Source organism: Ambystoma mexicanum, chromosome 5p (assembly GCF_040938575.1).
Source record: "Ambystoma mexicanum isolate Mex_15411 chromosome 5p, UKY_AmexF1_1, whole genome shotgun sequence".
Lineage (NCBI taxonomy): Eukaryota > Metazoa > Chordata > Amphibia > Caudata > Ambystomatidae > Ambystoma > Ambystoma mexicanum.
The window spans coordinates 172,517,733-172,540,438 of record NC_090930.1 but is presented as its reverse complement, the minus strand read 5'-3'; the positions used below and the strand labels follow the sequence as shown (position 1 = coordinate 172,540,438).

General features: G+C 49.7%; 1 protein-coding gene across 1 annotated transcript in view; it reads left to right on the top strand.

The window, feature by feature from the left end:
* The window catches only part of ATRX (ATRX chromatin remodeler), a 2,430,811-nt gene that overhangs the window by 1,387,391 nt on the left and 1,020,714 nt on the right, over nt 1-22,706 (top strand). The window lies entirely within an intron of this gene.

Here is a 22,706-nt window from a genome sequence, read left to right as displayed (position 1 = left end):
GGACCCTCAGATTGTTTTTTTTGTCATACTTGTCGGAAGCATTGCGCGGCGTTCCCTGGCTTTCAGCCATATTGTGCTAAATATCATTTAATTTCCCCGTTATTCCACTCCCACGTCGAGACATCGAAGTTCGACAGTCCGGAGAACAAACCTCGGCCCTGCAAGTAGGGAGAGTGGGGGGTGGAAACATACTCTACACTCTTATTTTTCCTACACACACACTAGCCCGCTGCCTCACGGTGCATATGGAGGGTACCCCATTTAAATTTTGCCCCAAGTACAAACGCAAGTACCCTTGGGTTGACAAACACGCCACCTGTAACCTCTGCTTGCCGAGGGATCACCCCGAGGCGAACTGCAGAGCATGTAGCCGGTTCAAGGCTAAAACACTAAAGGACCTCTCGACCAAATGTTGGGCCCAACACGCCAGGCAAAACAAGGCCATGGAAGCAGAGGGCGCATTCAGTGATGGCAGCGACGGCGTACTTTCGAACGGCGAGGGCAAAGAGGTGTCGAAAGACGCCCAAGCGCAAGTCCCCGACCTCGGAAGATTGTCCGGCAGAGCAATAATGGGGAACACACCCGGCGACAGGAGCGCTACCCACACCACTTCTACACCTAAACACTCGAATTTCAACCGAGACTCGACACGCTTGTCGAGTTCTCAGAAAGAGGCCTGAAGAGAGCGGTCCACCGAATCGGTATCCTCTGGGCATTCCCGGTCAAGACCGACACAAGGCAACCGTCCACAGTTGCCAATGGTGCCTCTCTCACCAAAGTCACAGAGGTACGCTTGTCAGAAAATGAATACAACCTCCATCCCCAGGCCGCACACCAGAAGTCGGCTCCGGCAGACCGTTCGGCGGCTGTTTCCGAGTCCCGACGTACCCACTTGAAGGAAAGAGACACTACCTCCGAATCTCGACGCCAGGCGTCAAAAAGCTCAAAGAAGGTGAAAACATCAGGGAAACACTCTTCTACTCATGTTGAAGGGGGTAAACAGCGGAAGAAACCATCTCACCCTTCTTCTCCACCACAGACACATAAGGACAGTTCAAAGTCTTCAGATAAGCATAAATCCAAGACCCCTGTCCAGGCCCCTAGGTCCAAACTAGGAATAGAAGGGAACCCTCTCAGGGAATGGTCATTCCCAGCTCCAAAAAATGGACCAGTGAAGATATAGACAGGGTAATGACTAGAATGTCCTCCCTAGCTGATTTCTACTCCAAGAACCCAGAGCGCTTCCTCACCTATACCCCTGACAGTGCTACTCCTTCAGGATCCAGGGACCCTCAGCCCCCTACTAAGAGACTCCAACTCAGGGACTGATTTCAGACCCTTTTTACACACAGCATTACACTCAGTATGGTGAGGATCCACAACAGTATGATGAGGATCCAGACTTGGTAACGTTGGATGACCAAACTGGGGTGGACTTTTATGGGGATGACGAGTACCAAGAGGGGGAGGAAGATGACGTCGCAGAAGTCTACAGGATAGACTCTCCTGTTCACAAAGAACCTCAAGTTACCGACTCTCCAGTAGACAACCAGCCCCTCCTAAATGAGGTCTTGGCTAGAGCGGCGGAGCACTTCCACATAGACACTCAGGGGGCGCAGGAGGAGAGGGACTTTGCAGAAGAACTAGTGGGAGAGAAGAGACCCATTGCCCAAGCCATTCCAATTCTCAAGTCCATCCAACAGAGAATTGATCCTTCCCTTCTTACTCCTAACCTCACCAGGGCCGTAAACCCCTTAATCGAGAAACTCTTCAGGGCCGCCCAGTCAGACCCACTTTACATAAGGGGTCAACTGAAGCCCAATTCCTTGGTAGTTACACCAGAAAGAGGGCAGGGACACCTCATCTTCTGAGCCCCCCCACCCCCAGACAAGGAGAGCAAGAGAATTGACAGGTTGGGAAGGAAGGTAGCCTCCACTTCCGCTTACCAGACAAGGATTGCCAACACCACCACTCTGCTAGCAAGTTACAATTGCCACCAGTGGGAGCAGGTAGCTGCCCTCATTGACTCCGCACCGGAACCAATAAAAGGGTAAGTTGGTCCAGGTCGCGTCGGAGGGGAGAGCCGTGTCCGGTTGCATCCTTAAAGCAACCTTTGATGCCGCAGATGACGCGGGGAGGCTCATAGCAGAGAGCATGGTCATCAAGAGGCATGCTTGGTTAAGACAGTCAGGGTTTAAACCTGAGACACAAGCATCCCTAATTGACATGCCGGTGGAACCGAATCTCCTATTTGGCAAGGCGGTTGAGGACACGTTAAAAACTGCCAAAGATGAGTATGATACTCTGAAATCCCTAGGACAGTTGACCAACAACCCCCCCTAATCAAAGGGGCAATGGTAATTTTTGTCGCCCACGTGGCCAAAATTCACAAAGGGGCTCCAGTTATACACAGGGGTAGGGTACATCATGGGGTAACAACCAGCAGACTACCCAGAGTTTTGGCATAGGAAACAAAACGGGCAGTGGTAGAGGCAGCCCCAGCAGAGGCGGCACGCCTTCCGCAAAAAAGTGACGCTGCGCTCAGAGTCCCTTCTCACGCATCCCCAGTAGGGGGACGCATTTCCAACTTCACCCAAGCTTGGGAAGGGATCACATCAGACAGATGGGTGCAGTCCACAGTGTCCGCAGGATACTGCATAGAACTGCTCGAGCGTCCCCGAAACCACCCTGCACGTCAAAAGATACATTCCTTGGACCACCAAAAGATCCTCCTCGAGGAGATCGTCAATCTTCTAGCAAAGGACGCGATAGAACTTGTCCCGGGCAACCAGGTAAATAAGGGTATTTATTCAACTTACTTCCTTGTGCCAAAGAAAGATTTGACAATGCGACCAGTATTAGATTTACGCCCTGGAAACAAGTATGTCAAGCCCCAAAAGTTTCACATGACTACTCTCCAAGAGGTATTCCCCTTCCTAAAAAATGGGTATTACATGGCAACATTGGATATTAAAGATGCCTATTTTTATCTTTCCATGTTCCCAGCGCACTGAAGATTCTTGCGCTTTAAGTTGGGCAGTCAGCACTACCAGTTCAAGGTGCTGCCCTTCGGTATAGCCTCAGCTCCAAGGGTATTCACCAAGGTACTGGCGGTGGCGGCGTCACACCTGCGCATGGAGGCAATCCCGGTGTACCTTTACCTGGAGGACTGGCTCATCACGGGGGAGACCCCAGTAATTTGCAGATCAAACATTCAAAGAACGATCAACTTCCTCTTCGAATTGGGTTTCTCCATGAACGAGAAAAAAATCAAGTCTGGTGCCAAGCACCTCCAAACAGTTCCTATGAGTGGTCTTAAACACTCAAGAGGGGTTGGCCTTTCCATCAGAGGAAAGAATTCGGAATCTACTACTGCAAATTCCTTTATACCAGCCCGGTCGCCAGATAAGGGTGCGCAAAGTGATGCGTTTGCTAGGCATGATGGCGTCATGTATTTACTTGGTCCCCCACGCGCACCTGCGTATACGACCCATGCAAGAATGGTTGGCGAAACAGTGGTCTCATGCAAGTGGTCAGTGGGACGATCTATTGGTCGTTTCGCCAACACTTGTACAAAGTCTTCACTGGGGGACAAGAGAGAACCTGTCAAAGGGGAAACCTTTTTACGATCCAGAAGTACAGGCTGTAGTCACAACAGACGCATCCCTGTCAGGGAGGGGAGTACACCTCCTTCACCACACAGTTCAGGGTCTCTGGTCTCGCACAATAGCCAAGAATCATATCAATCTGCCAGAGCTTCTGGCAGTATTCAGAGCGCTTCAAGCGTTCGAGCCCCACTTGTTGAACCTGTCAGTGCAGATCCTGACGGACAGCACAACAGCGATGTTTTACCTAAACAAACAGAGAGGGACTCGTTAGCCAAATCTGTCCAAGCTTGCCCAGAAAATTTGGATATGGGCACTCAGACGGAACATTTACCTGTCGTCTCAACATGTTCCAGGGGATCTCAATTCGCTAGCGGACGCTTTGAGCAGAGATCCCCTCCCAAAAGAACACAAATGGTGTCTACTCGGAGAAGTCGTAGAAGACATCTTCTCACAGTGGGGTTTCCCCACTACAGACCTATTCGCCACAAGCGAAATCAGGCAATGCCCAGGATTCGCATCCAGGTTCCCTCAGCCAGACTCCAAGGGGAACGCCCTGTGGATGAACTGGTCAGGAATGTTTGCCTATGCTTTTCCACCAACCCCTCTCAGGAGAAAGGTGGTCAACAAGATGCACAGGGAATCGATGACGCTCATCCTAGTTGCTCCCAAGTGGGCGAAGCAACCGTGGTTCCCACACCTACGCAGACTAGCAGTGTGCGAACCCATCAGTCTCCCGTGCTGGTACAACCTACTGTCCCAGCACCAAGGTCAAACAGTGCATCCTCAACCCAGCTCAATGAACCTGGCAGCATGGCTCCTGAAGTCAGAGTTTGGACATCTCGACTTACCACAGAGATGTATGGACATCCTAAAAGAATCTACGAAACCTAACACAAGGCACTGTTACTTTGATAAATGGAAAAGTATTGTTATCTGGTGCCAGAATAAGCAAAGCAACCCGGTTGATTGCACTTTTTCCAATATTGTCACATAAATACCAACCCTGCATCCAGCAGGTGGAGCGTGTAACTCACTCAAGGTACACCTGGCAGCGCTGTCAGTCTACACCACCTCCCACAACATGGTTTCGTGGTGGAAGGTACCAGTGGTTAAAGCCTTCATGGAATGGGTAAAGAGACTCCACTCTCCAATATCAAACCCACCACTTGGATGGGACCTTAATGTGGTGCTTGCTAAGCTCATGGGCCCACCCTTTGAACCCATGCATAAAGCCAGTCTCAAATACCTGACCTATAAAACTGCCTTCTTAGTAGCCATTACATCCAGAAGAAGGGTCAGTGAAATTCAGGCTCTGTCAGTGCAGGATCCTTTCTTTACTGTTCTTTACTGGTTCTATGAACACATACTAGGGTCTCACCTAAATTCATTTCTAAATTCCACGTTAACCAGTCCATCAGTCCATTGAGCTTCCTGCCTTCTTCCAAGAACTCAAAAGCTGTACTGAGGTGAAACTACACACTGTAGATGTGCGAAGAGCGGTCCTCTACTATGTTGACAAGACCAGGCCGCTAAGAAAAACAGATCAATTGTTTGTCTCCGTAGCTACAGGCAGAGAAGGAGATAGCATCTCTAAAGGTGCCATCTCCAAGTGGATAGTCAATTGTATCCAGCTATGTTACTTCCTTTCTGAAAAGACTCTGCCTTTTACGCCCAGAGCCCACTCTTCAAGAGGCATTGGGGCCACTCCGGCTTTCATTGCAAATGTACCCCTTGTCACCATTTGCAAAGCAGCTATATGGAGCTCTAGTCACACTTTTACTCAGCACTACTGCATTGACACTAATTCCAAGACAGATACTCAAGTGGGACAAGCGGTTCTAAGACATTTATTTGCTCATGACCCTTCTCACACCCCACCTCCTTCTTCTAACACCCCACCTCCTTCTTCTAACACTGCTCGCTAATCTATGCACAGCATGTGATCTAAGCAGATTCCACAAGCCTCAGAAGGGATACATTACTCACCGTAATTGTATTTCTGATGCTTGTATCTGCTTAGATTCACATGCGCCCACCCTTCCTCCCCTCTGAAAGAAGGCGCATGGAAGCTTGTAGCCTTATCTTTCTATGTTCTGCTTGGATGATCTGTACTTGCGCTGCTACTCATGCTACCTCATGTCAGAAAAAATGCAATCTGAGGGTCCTACACGGCTGAGGGATCATGGGTACAGTGGACGTCACACTAGGGATAGTATTACTGGCACGCCCTGTGTCGACGCCCATTTTCGAGTTTCGAAAAACAAACTGTAATACTCCACAGCTTCCACTAGATGTCGGCCTATGCACAGCATGTGAGTCTAAGCAGATACAAGCATCAGAAATACGATTACGGTGAGTAATGTATCCCATACACAGTCACCTTTGGTTGTAGAAATGCACACAATTCACCTAAACACCTGAAAGGGATGGTAAGTAGTTATGTAATGAGATAACCAGTCCGTAAGAATAGAAGCCCTAATTTTGAGTGCAATCCCCAAGTTGGATAGGGCCTTTTGCCCAAAAGTCACAAAGTTCCGTAGGAGAGGGGACAAATGCTGGAAGCGTTCTTGTGGTGGTGAGAAGTGTTCCAAAAGACTCAATGATTTTACTGGTAAGAAATATACAAAAGAATGGAATACATCAGAATTAATCACAAACGTTAAGAATGGTGAAGATGGCACCGGTAAGTAATGTGACTACTCACCACCCTTACTCCAATTTTCACAAATTACTTCACCGATCGGATAGGAGTCGCTGGAGGTAGGTTTTCCCGCTGTTGGATCCAGTAGAAGATACCCTGTACCCTGGAGTTGCGGATGCAAGGAAAACTCTGGTCGGTCCCAGGAGCTTAGTGCAACCCTTTCTGAAAAAGAAATGCAGCAGGCTCCAATGTTTTGCTCTAAGGGACATTCTACTAGACGGGGGATGGCCGGTTCCAGCGACTGTCACTACACACGGGCAACAGCAGGTGTCTCTCCTGTCGCGAATGAAGACAGAATTCCAGGACAGGATCCCTTGATGCTTGGAAACTGAAGTTTGTCAGAAAGGCGACTTGAGCACAAGCTGGCAACTTCCGAAGTTCCCGCCAAAAACATGTAACGGTAACGCTTCTGGCATGGTAGCCTAATTTAGAGATTATCATTCCACTGGGTGGTCCAAGGACACTTCTGAAGGCTCCAGGCTACATGATCGTGAGATGACGACGAGACTGGTTGGTCACACCAGTCCAAGGGACGAAGCACCAATGAGGGCCTTCTGAGATCAGGTAGTCCAGCAGTGCTTCACCAGGGTAGTTTCAGAAAAGGCCTCTTCAGGAGACGTCTTCAGTCAGCTGCACGGCTACACAGGATTCTTGGCTCCATTGCTGATCTACTGGAATGGCTGCAGGACTCTGTATCCTAAATTCAGGTGCGTAATCAAACTCGTCCCTCCAATAGCAAGGATCTGCACCGCTCATTGAGCCAGAATCAGATGCCACTGTGGGTTTCTTTCAAGCATGCACACTAGACTTATTGGCACCAGTTTGTGGATTGGGACCAGACTGCCTCCGTATCCTTGTCCTTTACTGCCTTTTTATCGTGTGTTCTGTCGTATTTTCTGTGCAGGAGTTCATGTGGGACTCCTGGCGGTGCAGCCCTCTCTCTTTTGGTTTGGTGTACAGACCCATGGGGATACCCTTATGGCACCCTTGGGTGGGGGTACAACCCTGTGCCCCTAGTGTATGTTTTTGGGCACCTGTGGGTGGCACGCAGAGCAGGGTATGGGCTGGTGGCAGCTCCATGCTGACTTTGACAGGTGCGCTGAGTATCCTCCATTTTGTGATCCCCAGGCCCTGCCATTGGAATCAGTTGATTCCTGATGGAAAACAAGATGGCCCCTGTGGCCTCTTGCTTTCTATTACCTATTACCTTGTTTTCCCAACGTCCTGGGAAGCCCTGACTCTGTCCCTTCCCCCTGACTGGCTGTTGGGTGGAAGTGCCATATATGGTGGTGTTGTGAAGTCCAGTCCAGACTGACTGGAGCCTTCCCAGTGATTGTATGTTGTGGGTACCTCCTGTGGGTGGGACATGGGTGAATGGAGTGTGACCAATATGCACTTGTTGTGGTTGTCTGGTTTCTGGTATGAGAGACAAAGACTGAGATGGCCCTGCCTGAAACTGGCCTGAATGCAGTGTGTAGTATTGAATGGCTGGGTACTTGTCCCAATCCACATTCCTTGTTGTGAGTGTCTGAGAGGGAGGAGGATGGCCTGAATGCACTGTGTGCCTGATTGGCTGGCTGACTGCATGAATGCCCTTCTGTATGATTGGCTGCTGAGTGTGACCCAGCAGTGTGGATGAGAGACAGAATAGTATATCTGGGGACCTCTCTCCACTGGAAATTGTTGAGAAGCGTTCAGAAGCTGTGTCTACACTTGAAGAGTAACTGGAACTGCTGATCTTCGACGCCCAGCTGGAAGACGAAGACTTGCTGTTGCATTTGCTTCGACCTGGTCTGAAAGCTGCCAAACTCGTCAAGGACTGATCCGAGAGAGGACCTGGTAAGGCGTACTCTTCCCGTGCTCCGAGGGACCATCGAGCACCGCTAACCTTCGCCAAAGCTCCCTGGAAGTCAGACCCTCGAAAGGCTGCCGACCCGAGACGGGACAGCTGAGGAGAACGAAGCAAAGCACCCAGACTTCGCCGCTGTCGAAGTCTATTGCCGTCGACCTGGGTTTGCAGGTTTGTGTAACCGCTAGAGGCCCGTCGAAGTTGTGTTGCCCAGCCGTGGGGACCACTTGACGCTGTGCCGCCGAAGACCGGAGCCGCCCGCTCCTTTGCCTAAGAACATTTGAATCCAAGGACTCGCTTGTCCGCATCGTCGACCGCTTTGTCCCGCCAGAGAAAGTCGAGGACGACCAACGCCCCGAGGAGAATCTGCCGGTGGGTTTCCCGCCACCTGAAGGCCACAAAGACTTTGACGACTCGACGTCCTCGTTGGGCCACTCTGAAACTCTTTGCGGTCCTGAGCAATCTATCGCCGAGGTGGCCCGCACACCATATCCTCGCAGGACGTCGCTGACGAGCACCGCCTGGATCAACATCGGGGTGTCGGCACCCATGAACTTCTCACCGCCGCCGTCGACAAGTTCACCATCTTCGACACCTTTCGACGATCCGTGGCTCCTGCTTTAAAGTGAGTCACTCAAGAAGGATCCTTCGACGTGTCTTCGAAGAACTCTACTCCACCAGGTACATTGGGGGGGGTAAAACCTTAATAGGAGGAAATAAGACTATTAAACAATATATGGAGTGGGCTTGTGCTATATATCTTTATTTTACAGGTTGCCCAGGTGGGGGGATCTCCACACAGAACTGTGTCTATCGGTATAAGCCAGCATTCTGCCTATTGTTTCAACCATTTTACGTTCCTCCCTATCTCTATTGCTGGTTTCCTCGTTATTGATCTGTGTGACATTTTAAACGTACAGTTGATGCACTTTAATGAGATTTGATAACATTGGTGGTACCACTTTAGAATTGTATATATTCATCATTGTTGATTTCTGAGTACAAAGTGCGTTATTGTGGTACATACCTTTGAATATTAATTATATAATGACTGTGTTTTCAGTAATAGTGTGTGGACATTCCTTTGTGGGGGTTCGGGGACTACACTGTACTTAAGAACCAGCCCGCATCACCTCCTGAAAAGCTAGGGCTTGATTGCTCGTCCATTGCTACCGTAATAGAGAATCTTGGCTGGGGTCCACTGTGCCTCTCCTCTACCATATAGAGAGCAGAAGTACAGACACCCCCCCCCCCCCCTCCAGTCTTTACACTGTTCTAACCCACTTCCTGGGTCCACACACAAATGGCATGTGCTAGCCCTCAAAAACAGATTTCCTGGTCAAATGCATGACAATATAAGGGTTTTCTTGACCTGAGAAGGAGATCAAAGAACAGGCGAGAAATTTCATGACACTAGCCACTGTTAGTAGCTAAACCCTGTAAACGCAAATGTGCATACTAAAAATATAGCAAACATTGCCAAAATGTATTAGCTGCCACCAGCTCATCTTTAGGCCATTTAAAAGTAACCAAATATCCCACAGTTACGAGGCTAAGGTGATGCAAAATTAACACCATTGCACTGCACTGAAAGATGCTTTGCGCAATGTTAAAAAGTTGCCAAAGAAGGTAAAAAGTATGGCAAAAGGGAACCTGTTTCCCGGTACTGACAATCTGAAGGACTAGTCCGTTTCCCCACAACAAGTGATCAAAAAAGGCCAGGAAAGTGAAGCTGAAGGCTTCACCTCTCTGTAAAACGTCATGGCAGGTCAAACACAGAACCAAACATTTGGGGAGTCCTTCGAATATGCAAGAAAAGCTGCCTAAAAGAGAAATCTTTCCCATCAGAGTCCCCTGTCCTTTCTGCGCCAAAGGTCAACATTTCCCCCAGTTAGTACCTTTTAAGCTGATATTTCTGAGGCCTTATTTCTAGTGCCCTAATCTAATCAACTGGCTTACATTGTTTTCTCTCTTCCTCTCTCTAGTAGTAGTGTGACTGTAGTATGACTGTGCAGTTTGAAGTTTCATGGGATCTTGTCACTTCTCGGCAGAAGGTAGCCCTTCTCTGTCAGGCTAGGGAGGCGACCCCGCTCTGCGATATTCCCCTAGAATTGGCAGAAAATGGGACCTCACAGGGAGAGACTCCCCTTTTGGGGACAAAGACTCCTGTTCCGGAAAGGAACTCCTCAGGCCCATTTATGAGGAGTCGACAAGAATATCTGATGGCCACTCCAAACCAGTTACTATCTCTTACTGTAATGCACCAATAATCCACTTCATCATGTCACTTGAACTGTGCAGAAGAAGAATGTGAGAACCATACAGAGTACTCGGTGGCTGGCAGTCAATCATACTGCGACGAAGATTGATCAAGGAGCCACAAGTCCTCAAGACCAAAGAAACAAAGGACTTTGTGTATGCTGTGGAGGACCCAGTGTTGTATAACAAAAAGAGAAGGGCCAGTGAAGTTGGTCAGTGGTGCCTGTGAAGTACAGACCAGGGCTGAGGAAGAAGCTAGGAGAAGCTGACGGGTCCTGAGCAAAGAGAACGCCAGAAAGCTGACAAACGAGGCACGGCATGACGAGAACCTGGAGGCGGTGATGCCACCCATAAACGGTGGACTGGGCGGTCATCGAACTGCACTGAGATCGTACCAGGAAGGGCTTTGCGAAGCTACGTAAAGAAGAAGCGAACCACCGAAGCGGTTGTGACTGAAGGAGGACTCTGAACCCATGTTAATAACCAATGACGCCTACCCGATTCAAACAAGGTAATAGAAACAGCGCGAGATCTGGGTGGGGGACCAGTCAGAGTGAATATTATCAACGCAGTAATCATACATCCACTAATACTAATCATAACTGCCCTAGTACAAGTAACTACTACGAAGAGAGTGAAGATTGCTAAGAAACGAATGGTACTCGTCCCGGTATATGTGAATATTTGACAGAGTAGAGACTGCCAAGGGACCAGTCACAATCCTCCCAGTAAAGAGGAATATGTTAAACCAAGTTTGGAACAACACAAACATCATCTGACTTGCTTCCAAACAAGTATAGAGACACTGCAAGAGTCAAAGAAACAGGAAGGAAGTCATTATTTGTGGAACAAGAGAACATTTTATAAATAAGACCACTAGGTGGGGTAGAGGCCCCCTTGAAGAATTAAAATAGCCCTTCTCCAGCATGGGGTCTGGCATGGATTTACATGCTCATGAATATTCCCCGTAAGGCCAGGAATCCTCGGTAAAAGAAAAAAGTTTCACTTTCACTCAGAAAATGTCATTCTCCTTTAAACCAATCACAGAGCTCTGGGTCATACTGCCCCCAGCCAATGACTGCCCTCTCCCTAAGCACCTCCTCTGGTAGCCATCTTCAGATGTTTAGCGCACGTTCAAGTGTTGGGAGTCCTAATGTTTTGCTCCGAGAGCTTTTCTACATTTTTGCGTTTTTTTTTCAATAAGTTCGATTTTTGGCCAATTGAGCCTGTGTGCTCTTTTGCTCCTTTGACCTGCAAGCGGGAAATTGTTTGTTGGTGTTTTTCAATGTCGGCGTGGCTCAATGCCAAGCCTCTACACCGTGCGGCAAGCAGGGGCATGTCTCATCCTGGACCACCCGGTATGAGCTGCGGATATCTAGTTCTTTTTTTTTTTACGGGCGCTCCATCCATGGGGGCCCAAGAAAAGGGCAAGCACCGCAAGTTTGTTTCCGTCAGGGTGGCAGGGGAAGCGGGACCCGCAATGGGCAGAGCCCGCTCATCTTCACCGTCTGCCTCAGTCTAGAGTCATCACTCCAGCTCCTCCTCGAAGAGGAAGTCGGCTAACTCAGAGAAACTGTGGGAGAAGCCGGAGAATACCAAGGCGCAGGGAAAGTTGTCCGACCTTCATCATCATCGATCGATCGAGCTGGTGGCGGCCGCCCTCTCGAAGGCAAAAGGGACTGACCCGGTCCAGGGTGGTGCCCAGAGTATACCTTCCCCCGAGGTGGGAGGCCTCTGTAAGCCGTTTCAGAAGACGCCGGAGAAGAGGATGCTGTCCCGAAGCTCGAGACCGACCCCTTCAGGATGCAAAAAGTGGGGTGGGGAAGGCCTCAACCATACTCCAGGGCACAGATATTTCTTCCTCGAATGAGGAGGACCGGGTGTCCATTCATACAGTACCAGAGGACATGGGGAACGAAGACGCAAATGACGGCGACTGCGGAAATGCTGACGATGAGGGTGCTGAGCCCAGCAAACCTCCTCCACTCAACACCTCCAAGAGACTTATCGCTGGACATCCTCGTGACCCTCCACACCCTGGTGTCGTAAATCCAGAAGAGGATGCCGACAACGACTTTGGCGACACCGGGCCAACCCTCGGCAAAGAAGAGATAGCACTCTACACTGCTGTATCAACCCTTGCACATGCCCTTCCACCCTAGGGATACAGGGATGGATATATCGACTACAGATACGGACGGCGGCAGCAGTGTTTCTCCCCCGGACGAAGTGGGGTCGTCCCATGCCATGGAATCCAGAGCGTCAAACGCCAGAAGAGACCAAGAAGGAAGATTTCCTTTACCAATGGCGGGAAGCCAAGAGGAAGACCATTCTGGCGGTGCATCTCCTGGATGACATTTGGAACGAGAGCCTGGCGTTGATGAGAAACCCAGCCTCGGCGAAGGAGGATAGGCTGGAGAAAAAGTACCGGGTGCGGGAGTCCGCACGCAAGTGCATACGTTCGCAGCCTTCTCCCGACTCAATGGTCTCGGCGGCAGCAAGAAATAAGTCATCTAACCCCTTGTCTTCAGCCTCCTTCCCTCCAGACAGCGAAGGGAAGATTTTAGATGCCATGGGTAGGAAAGTGATCTACTCAGCGGAGACAACAGTCAAGGCGGCTAATACGCTTGCAATCCTGGCCATGTACTTCACGGAGCTGTGGTATAAGATGGCCCCGCTGCTGGAGTTTCTGCCTGATGACAAGTGGGTGGAGGCGCTGGAGACCCTCCAGGAGGGCGAGGTGGCATTGGACCATGCCATCATTGGGGCCCTGGACATTATGGACGCAAGGTTCCAACAGATGGGAGAACCGTGTCTGCCTCCGTTGTCGTGGCTTGTTGAAAGCCACAGACTTCAGTCATAAGGTCCAGACAAGGGTGGTAGACATTCCTTGTGACAGGGACAATATCTTTGGGAAGGCCATTGGCGAATCATTGCAGGCCATCAAGACCGACACAGAGACGGCCCATGCCCTGGGCAGGCTTCAGCAACATCGTCCTTGCTTTTGTGGCTCGGGAGGGATATCCGGCGGGACTTCGAAGGGCTTCGGCGGGAGATCCTCTTCATACCGGAAGCCCAACCAATCCACAACCCAGGAGGCCTACAGGTCCCATTCCAAGGCTTTCAGAGGAGGTGGCCGACATGGTCATCGCTCCCAAGGAGGCATGCAGGCCCCGAAGCAAGATTGAACCGGGCAGGGCGTTGGGGACCCCACCCTTGCACCCCAGTGGGAGGCCGGCTGGCGGGCTTAGTCAGCAAGGGGAAAAGATCTCCACCAACAGATGGGTGCTGGATGCTCTCGCCCACAGACACACTCTGGAATTTCAATGGAAGTGATCGTGGATGACACTGGTGGCCCGGCAGGAACAGCACATCCCTCAGCTCCTGCAGGAAGTACCGGCCATAAGGAAAGGGGCGATGGAGCTGGTTCCATAGCGGCTCCGGGGACACTTCTTGGTAAAGAAGACAACCAAGGGCTGGAGGCCCATTCTAGACCTGCGGCGCCTTAACAAATAACTTGCCCCATAAATTCAGGATGGTCGCGTTGCAGCACATGCTCGGCCAACTGAATGAAGGAGACTTCCTGCCGTTGCTGGATCTGGAGGACTATTACTTCCATGTCCCCATGCACGAAAAACATCGGAAATTCCTGTGCTTCGTAGTGCAGGAAAGCACCATCAATTCAAGGCCCTCCCCTTCAGACTGAAGTTGGCGCCCAGGGTGTTTACAAAGTGCCTGGCACCTGTGGCAGCCCACCTGCGTCTACACCTGTGGCAGCTCACCTGGGGCTCTTCCGGGCCAGGTCAAGGGAACTGGCTGTCGAATACACAGAGAGGACCGTCCGGCTGCTGACGGATCTGGGGTTCTGCGTCAACTATCCAAAGTCCTGCTTGATACCATCGCAGAACACGCTGTTCCCGGGGCCAGACTCAACACTGTCTCCTGCCTGGCGGCTCCCGTGAAATAGCGTATGGCGGACCTGCTATGCAAGGCTCAACGGCTGTTGATCCAGAAGACCATCACGGTGTGGACCATCAAGTCTTTACTTGGCATGATGTTGTGCATTTACCTGATCCAACTCTGCAGGTTGTGGGTGCCACCCCTTCAGGAATTCCCAGACGCTCGGTGAGTCAGGTATCCGGGAGCGTTGCAGACAAGATGAATCTTGACGAGGAGTTCCGTCGAGCAATAAGGTGGAGGGGCGTGCGCTCCAACATCGCCGGGGGCATGGATTTCCAGAGGTCCACCGTACCATCAGACAGTCACCACAGACGCTCCCCTGGGGGTCTGGGGAGCCCACACTGGATATATCCATTCCATAGGCGTGTTGTTGCCGGAGGAAGGAGATCTCCATATCAATGGCCTAGAGCTGCGGGCAGTGTTCTGGGCCCTCAAGTCCCTCCTTCTGTCCCTCAAGTGCAAGGTGGTGAGGGTTTTCACAAACAATACCACCACATTAGTCTACATCAGGAAGGCGGGATGATCACCAGTGCTCTCCAGAGAGGTGCAGGACTTGTGGAACTGGGCTGTTGCCCAGGAAATGTTCCTCATTCCTTTCCACCTGGCGGGAGTCAAGAACACCATTGCAGACTACCGCAGTAGAGAGCTGCGCTCTTGCCACAAGTGGGAGCTTCGACAATATCAAATGGACAGCCGCTTCCTCAAATAGGCAGACCCCAGATCGATCTGTTTGCGATGTCGACTAATTCGAAATGCCAGAAGTTCACCAGCAGATTCCAGAGCGTCATCTACTCTTAGGTGTTACACGCATTTCGCTATGTGGTGCCGGTCGAAGAAGATTCGCCCTCTGAGGCTCACACCCCGCAAGATTCTTCTGTCCTTGTCCAAGGCAGGGCTGGCGTACACCTCTATCGAGGTGCATCTGGCGGCTAGCTCTTGCTACACCAGGTTTCCAGGACGGCCTCTTTGGACCCACTGTCTCGTCAAGGAGTTGCTCAAAGGACTGTTTTGATTGTCACCAGTGAAGGCTCCTGCCCCGGCGTTGGAGCTCAACGTGGTACTGATGAGGTTCATGGTGGCTCCCTCGATCCTGTCCAACAGACCCCTCTAAAGTTCCTCTCATGGTAGACTACGTTCCTCCTGGCAATCGCCTTCGGCAAGAGGTTGGGTGATATCCAGGCCCTATTCTGCAGACAGCCTTATCTGACTTTTCATGACACAAGGCTGGTGCTCCGTACGCAACCCTCCTTGCCAGAGGTTCCGTCTGAATTTCACCTCAACAAGCTTTCGGTGTTGCCTATGTTTTTTCCGAAACCTTGGTCGCCGGCGTAAAGGACTTTGCACTCGCTGGATGTGGCTTATGCCCTGAAATTCTACGCGGCACGCATGGTTTTCGGAAGAAGTCTCCAACATTAGTGAACTTTAGTCCTGTGAAGCATGGGAAGGCCTTGTCCAAGGCTTCCATCTCAAAGTGGCTCTCCGGCTGTATCTCGCACTGTCACCAGTAAACCGAACGCTGCCTGACTGTCCGAGAGCCCATTCCACCAGAGCGATCACTGCGACAACTGCGTTCCTTTCTGGTGTGCCCCTGCTGGACATCTGCAGAGCTGCTACGTGGCGGTCCACGCACACCTTAACAAGATTCTACTGCGTCGACCGGGATTCCAGAGAAGAGTCCAGAGTTGGCCAAGCAGTGCTACGCAACCTGTTTGCTTGAAGGTGAGCCTGTTCCAGAGTTGACTAATTGCTGCTGTTGAGCCTTGCTGCCTCCCGTGGTTGTGCAATGTTGTACTGCTATGTATTCTTTATTCATGAGCATGTGAATCCATGTCAGACCCCATGCTGGACAAGTAACATGTTACTTACCTGGAACAGTTGTTCTCCAGCATGGGTCTGGTGTGGATTCACATGCGAACCCTCCCTGCTGCCCCTGTGCGGTTCTTCTTTGTCATACTGCCACTGTGCATGCTACCATATCTGAAGATGGCTGCCAGAGGAGGGGCATAGGGAGAGGGCAGTCATTGGATGGGGGCAGTATGACCCAGAGTTCAGTGATTGGTTTACAGGAGGAATACAGTTTGTAAGTGAAAGTGAAACTGTATTTTCTTTTACCGAGATTCTCGGCTTAATAGGGAATATTCAGGAGCATGTGAACCCATGCCAGACCCATGCTGGAGAACAATAGTTACAGGTAAGTCATGTAAGTAACTTGTTCCTTCTTATTATTATTATTTATTCGCATTTGTTAAGCGCACATCAGCCCGAAGGCATCGTGGCGCTGGTTACAGAGTTGCTTACTTAGTTACATACAGTTCAAGTGGATACATTTTTTGCATGTGTGCAAAAGCAGCAGGAGTACATGCAATCGTGATTAGTTGAATAGTGCAGTTTTAAGCTTTTTTCGGAAGGAGAATAGAGATGTATCAGCTCTGAGGTCAGTGGGAAGGGAGTTCCAGAGTTTAGGTGCGAGGAAAGGGAAGCCTATACCTCCTGCTTTGGTTCTGTTGATGCGAGGTATTGTTAGTTGGTTCGTATATTGTGCTCGTCTAGGTCTTGTGGATTGGTATCTATCTATCGTGTCTGATAAATAGGAGGGAGCTGTTCGGTTGATACATTTGTGGGTGGTTGTGAGGATTTTGAAGGAAATACGGTCTTTAACTGGGAGCCAATGTGCAGCTATTCTGGCCTGTGTGATGTGTTCTCTTTTGGGTATGCTGAGGGCTGCTCTGAGGGCATTGTTTTGAGTGGTTTGGAGCCTAGATAGTTTTTTTTGGGAGGTTCCGGCTAGGAGTGCATTACAATAGTCTAGTTTGGCTCCTATAGTTGCTCGGGCGATGGAGAGGCAGCTATCCTTGGTTAGGAATGGTTTTATTGCATTAATGAGTTTAGTAGTAAGTGCTGAGGCCGAGACTATGGCGCTGACTTGTTTTTCCATGGAAAGTGTTGCGTCTATGTGAACCCCCAGTGTTTTGACTGAGGATAGGACAGGGATGATGCAATTGTCTATGTTGAAATTGATGTACAGTGGGTTGAGTTTGGAGAGGGTCGATTTCTGTCCTAAAATGAGGATTTCGGTCTTGTCCCCGTTCAAGCAGAGGCCGTTGGTAGCCATCCAGGCCTGTATGGTAGAGTAGATTTGCTGTAAGGTAGATGCGTCTTGGAGATAGTTTCCTGTCAGGGGGAGGAGTACCTGTGTGTCGTCGGCGTAGTTTGTGTATGTGATTCCTAGCGTGTCAAGTTTGTCAAATAATGGTTTGGTGAAGAGGTTATAGAGCGTGGGGGCAGTACAGGAACCTTGTGGTACCCCATAGTGGATGATGGAGGGTGCAGCATGTGCTGTGTTAGAGAACACTTTCATTGCTCTTCCCTCTAAGAATGATGTTACCCAGGATGCTGCGTCCTTAGAGAAGTGTGCTGCGTGTGTTAAATGGCTGGTAAGAGTGGTGTGGTCTACCAAGTCAAACGCCGCTGAGAGGTCAAGGAGGAGGAGGAGGGCAGGCTTGCCTTTGTCTAGGATGTTAGTAATTTCATTTTTTAAGTCTAGAAGGGCGGTTTCAGTACCGTGTCCCTTGCGGAATCCGGATTGTCTTTTACCTAGGATAGCGTTCAGTTCCAGGTATAGTTGAATCTGTTTATGGGCGGCCTTGTCGAGTAATTTCAGGAGGAAGGGGACTGTGGTTATGGGACGGTAGTTGTTAGGGTTGGTAGGGTCTAGTGACGGTTTTTTTAAGAGAGGGCGGACCCAAGCCTCTTTAAGGCTGTTTGGAACTATACCTGTTTTGAAGGATGCATTGATGAATGCTGTGAGAAGGGGGGCGAGTGGTTCTGCGCAGTCTTTGATGATTTTTGGGGGGCAGACATCACCCTTACATTGTGATGGTTTGAGGTGTCTGAGAATGTCAGTGACCTCAGTTTCTGAGATTTCGGTAAATGTGAATTTGGGCCCGTTTCTTACTTTAGCATGAGGTTTTATCTGAGCATGTTCACTTTGTTTGGGTAGGGTTTTAAGGTGGTGGGATATTTTGTTTTGGAGGAGGTTTATTTTTGTAAGCATGGCTGATTGGATGCCTGTACACCATGCCTCGTCTTTGACGATCTCATCAGGGCATGTGGGTGGTACGGTTAGCTCTCTGAATATATTGAAAAGTTCTTTGGAGTGGGAGTTGGCATTGGAGATGCGGTTGTTGTAAGTTTCTGATTTGGCATGGAGGATTGCATCTTTGTATTTTTTTGCTATGGCTTTGAAGTTAGTTTTTGTGGTATCACATGGGTTAAGCTGCCAGTTGTTTAGGGCTAAGCGTTTGTCTTTGCGCAAGGTCTGGAGTTCCTGAGTGAACCAGGAATTGGAATGGAAGGATTTTTTTTCTTTTTTGATTTCTAATGGGGCCGCAGTGTTGACAGCCATAGTGATGGTGTCTTTGAATATTTCTGCGAGGATGTTGGGGTCATCGGAGAATGGGGGCGCTAGGCAAGGTAGATTGAGGAGTGCAATGATATTGTCTGCAGTGAGTTTTTTTGCGCTTCTTGCTGAGGTTGCTGGGGCTTTAATAGGCATTTTAGTGCTTGTTAAGATAGGGATGTCAAATAGGAGAAGGTTGTGGTCTGTCCATGGGAGGCTGGTATTGGCGGTGATGGCTGTATTGCAGTTGTGATCTATGATCCAGTCAAGGATGCGTCCTTTAGAGTGGGTAGGTGTGATGATCTTTTGAAAAAAAGCCTAGGTCTAGGAGGTCCTTGGCTAGAGAGATGGCAGTTTTGTCCTTAGGGTCATTGAATCCTAAGTTAAGGTCGCCTATGAGAAGTGATTTAGTAGTTTTTTTAAGGTTGTTTCTTAGGAGGTGATTGATTTGACCTATGAAGTTAGCGGTTGGGCCAGGAGGACGGTATATGGTGTGGATATTTATTGTGCTATTTGGAGAGAGTGTTAGTTTGACTGATAGGATGTCTAGATTACCTTCCTCTTGGTAGGGTATGGCTCTGATGGGGAGGGTTTCTTTGTGAATAATGGCTACCCCCCCTCCTGTTTTGGCTGTCCTGTCTTGTCTGAGGATGGCATGATGTTTGTTCTGTTGGCTGTAGTGTTTTTTGGGGTGCGTTCTGTATTATTGACGGTTTCTACTGGACGAGCGGGAGGATGTGGGTCAGTTCAGTTTGTTCCTTGTTCCGATTTGCTTTGGCGGTGTCCAGCTCCGTGTCGGGGCATTTTGGAGACATTGGTATTAGGATGGTTTTGGTATTGAGGTTACAGTGGCAGTAATCCTGCCTGTAGGGCCTTCTGAGGTTTGGGTGATTTTGAGTCTTATCCTCTTGCGCTGTGATAGCTTGATGCCCTCTATGGGTGGCTGTCCAATTAGTGGTTAGGTTCTGGTGTTCCTCTATCTATGGACGATCTAAGCGGAGCAGTTGGAAAATGACACTGAACACGGACAATGCCATGAAGATGGAGATGCAAGCGATCAGGTTGATAGCGTTGCAGAATGCCCATGGTGTTGGACTTGCTTACAGAGATGGAAGGTGGAGTTTTCAGAAAAATTAGGGATTCATGTTGTACATACACACCTCCAAACGACTCCACCAACCTGTCTCATACATACACAATAGAGTCCCTGCACACCCTTAGCATCCACATACACACAGAGGCCGGCATTTAGAAAGGTGACTGGTTCAACAACCTTTTCTCATGCGCATCATCGTGGATGGAGGTGATTGTGAGATGGCAATGGCAATGATTTATTCTGACGCAGCCCACCCCAGGCGACATCGCCGGCTCGTGACTGTGAGGCGATCCGGCGGCGGGAACCGGCGGCTTTCAAATTCTGCATGCATGGGACGCGGCGGCGCCAAGGCGGGGGGGCTCACCCATCGGCCTGCGGACTGCTGAGCAAGCAAGGTGATCGCACCTCGGGAGAGTCGGTGGGACGTGGCTTGGCCGGGAAGCTAAGCGGCCGCCGACGTCAGACCTGATCAGAGGGCCTGGGAGATGGGCCTGCGGCGATCCGCCCTTCCTGGCCAGAGACACACCAGGAGGCACGGGAGGGGGCGCTTAGTGGACGCCTCGGAGGAGAGAGGCAGGGCCCGCGGGGAGCCGCCCCTGCCGTGTCAACCTCAGCGGTAACGACTACCGGGACTTGGGCCGGCCTGCAGAGTGGGAGCTGGGGAGGCTGTCGGGTGCCCCCCTTGAGACCAGCACCACAGGTACACTTGCCACCTTGGCGGGGGGGCATGGGGGCAGAGGGCGAGAGAGGTGGCCCTCCGCCCCGGGCAGACTTAATATTTCTGAGCACCAAACTCCTTGCACTGGGATCTGCCTGCTCCCCCCCACTTGTCTCTCCGCCGCGGATCCGCAACCCTCCCTGGCCCTCTTTGGGCTTCTCAGGGCCCCTCCCACTCTCTGTGGGTGAACTGGTTTGCTCCTAGGACTATATGGCCTGGAATCTGTAGGGGTGGTCCCCTTCCTGCTCCCTAGCACCTTGGACACCCCATTTAACTCCAGTTTGGCAGCGCAATCTGTGGACCTCCATTCACCCGGGCCGTGGCTGGGCCTGGGAGGTCGTGGTGGGGCGCTGGGGCAGTAGCACCCATCGAACCATTGGCCCCTCTGAAAGGCACCCAGTTGTATTCATCTGTAGGGTATTTTGTGGAGATTTGGGGCCTGACGGTATTTTATTACCGCCGAAAAATAACTTAGCAATAATCACTCCTTGTATTCAGATTTGGCCATGTGCAACAATAATACAGTGGACATGCATTATTTCAGCACCCAGACATGCATATTTGGTATGCGTGGTTGGTATGCGTGGTTGGTGGTATTTTGGTGAGCATAATTCCCTTGTTTTATTTGTGGCCCCAATGTCCAGAATCCCTTATCTTTGCTTAGATTTTTCGTGTAATCACTAGAGAGACCTCAGACCTACATTTTAGGAATACCACATTTTCAGTGTTAGTGTGCCACCATAGGCGATCTCACTGACTTATTTACGACAGAGAGCTATATGTGGTAATTTTGTGGTAATTTCCACTACCTTATATACGGTAGGGAACTATGTTCAGAGAGTCCCTCTTCCCGTTGGCTCATGTACCTCCAACGAGCTATGCTACAAACAATCACTCTCAACTGTCCATACTGAATATGATCATGCACACATCTGTCTTAAAATGACAATTGCATTGTTTAAAAATCTCCCCTCATCATCAGCACTGTATTGGTAAATAGAAGACACACCACCCGTCTGCTTTCAAATATTTTTCTGTATTATAAAAGTTGCATTTAAACACGATCTCACTCTTTACAGAAATAAATAAAACAGCACATTAACAGCATTGTCTGTAATACACTGAAAATAAATGGCGGAGAACAGAACACAATTTGCAACATTAACGTGTGCTTAAGGCACCGGAATCTCCTTTCCTACTCTGACTGAACATTCTCGTACACAACCAGCTCCCACACTTATGTAATTACCTTATCTGTTCAGAGTTTTCTTCAGCTGTTCTCTTTCTGAATGTGGCTCCCTTGAAGATTAACCCCAGTGAAAATGAACGCCTGCCGTTCTCAAACCGGGGTTATTATCTGGAATTCTCAGCTTTTGCAGATAGGAATGTCTCAGCCAGGAAAAAGGTCCTTCTCCCAGCTCTGCCAAATCTTGACTGCCCTTCTCTCTCCTCAAACTCCCCCCAGCAAAACTCTGATCACTCCCTCTAGCATGATACTTGCTATGACGCTGCTCCAATCAGAATCAATCATGCCATCTCCTCCTTCTCTACACAATGGCTCATTTTTATAGTAATACTTTGTAACCAACTGATTTCCTGTTCTTTCGAGCTCTTTTGCTTCCTGTAATTATGTGGACAGGGCAGCAGAGAAAAAAAAATGGATGTGCGTTTAAAAGTTCACTTTCAGAATAGGCCTAATTCTGCAGTGGAGACACATTTTTATTAGTGGATTATGTTTCATTAGTCAGGTTAGTTATAAGTAATGTTAGTTATTATTTTCAAATGTGTCTCTCGCACCATAGGCATTTCAGGTGAAAAATAGTGTGCATTTTTGAATGTGCACGTGTGCTTTTAACTGTAAAAATAGATTTGCATCTTATATGTTAAAATCGTTTTTGACTGAATAGCCTGTCTTTCCTTGTTAATCTGGTAACACATATAGCAATGCACCGCACCCTTGTGGTGGTGCTGCAAAAAAAAAATTGCTACCTGTGCAGTAGTGCTGTACTCTGTGCTGTAACACGCCAAATATCCTTACAGGCAGTAGCACCCATCGAACCATTGGCCCCTCTGAAAGGCACCCAGTTATATTCATCTTGCCCTCCAGGGATCCCGG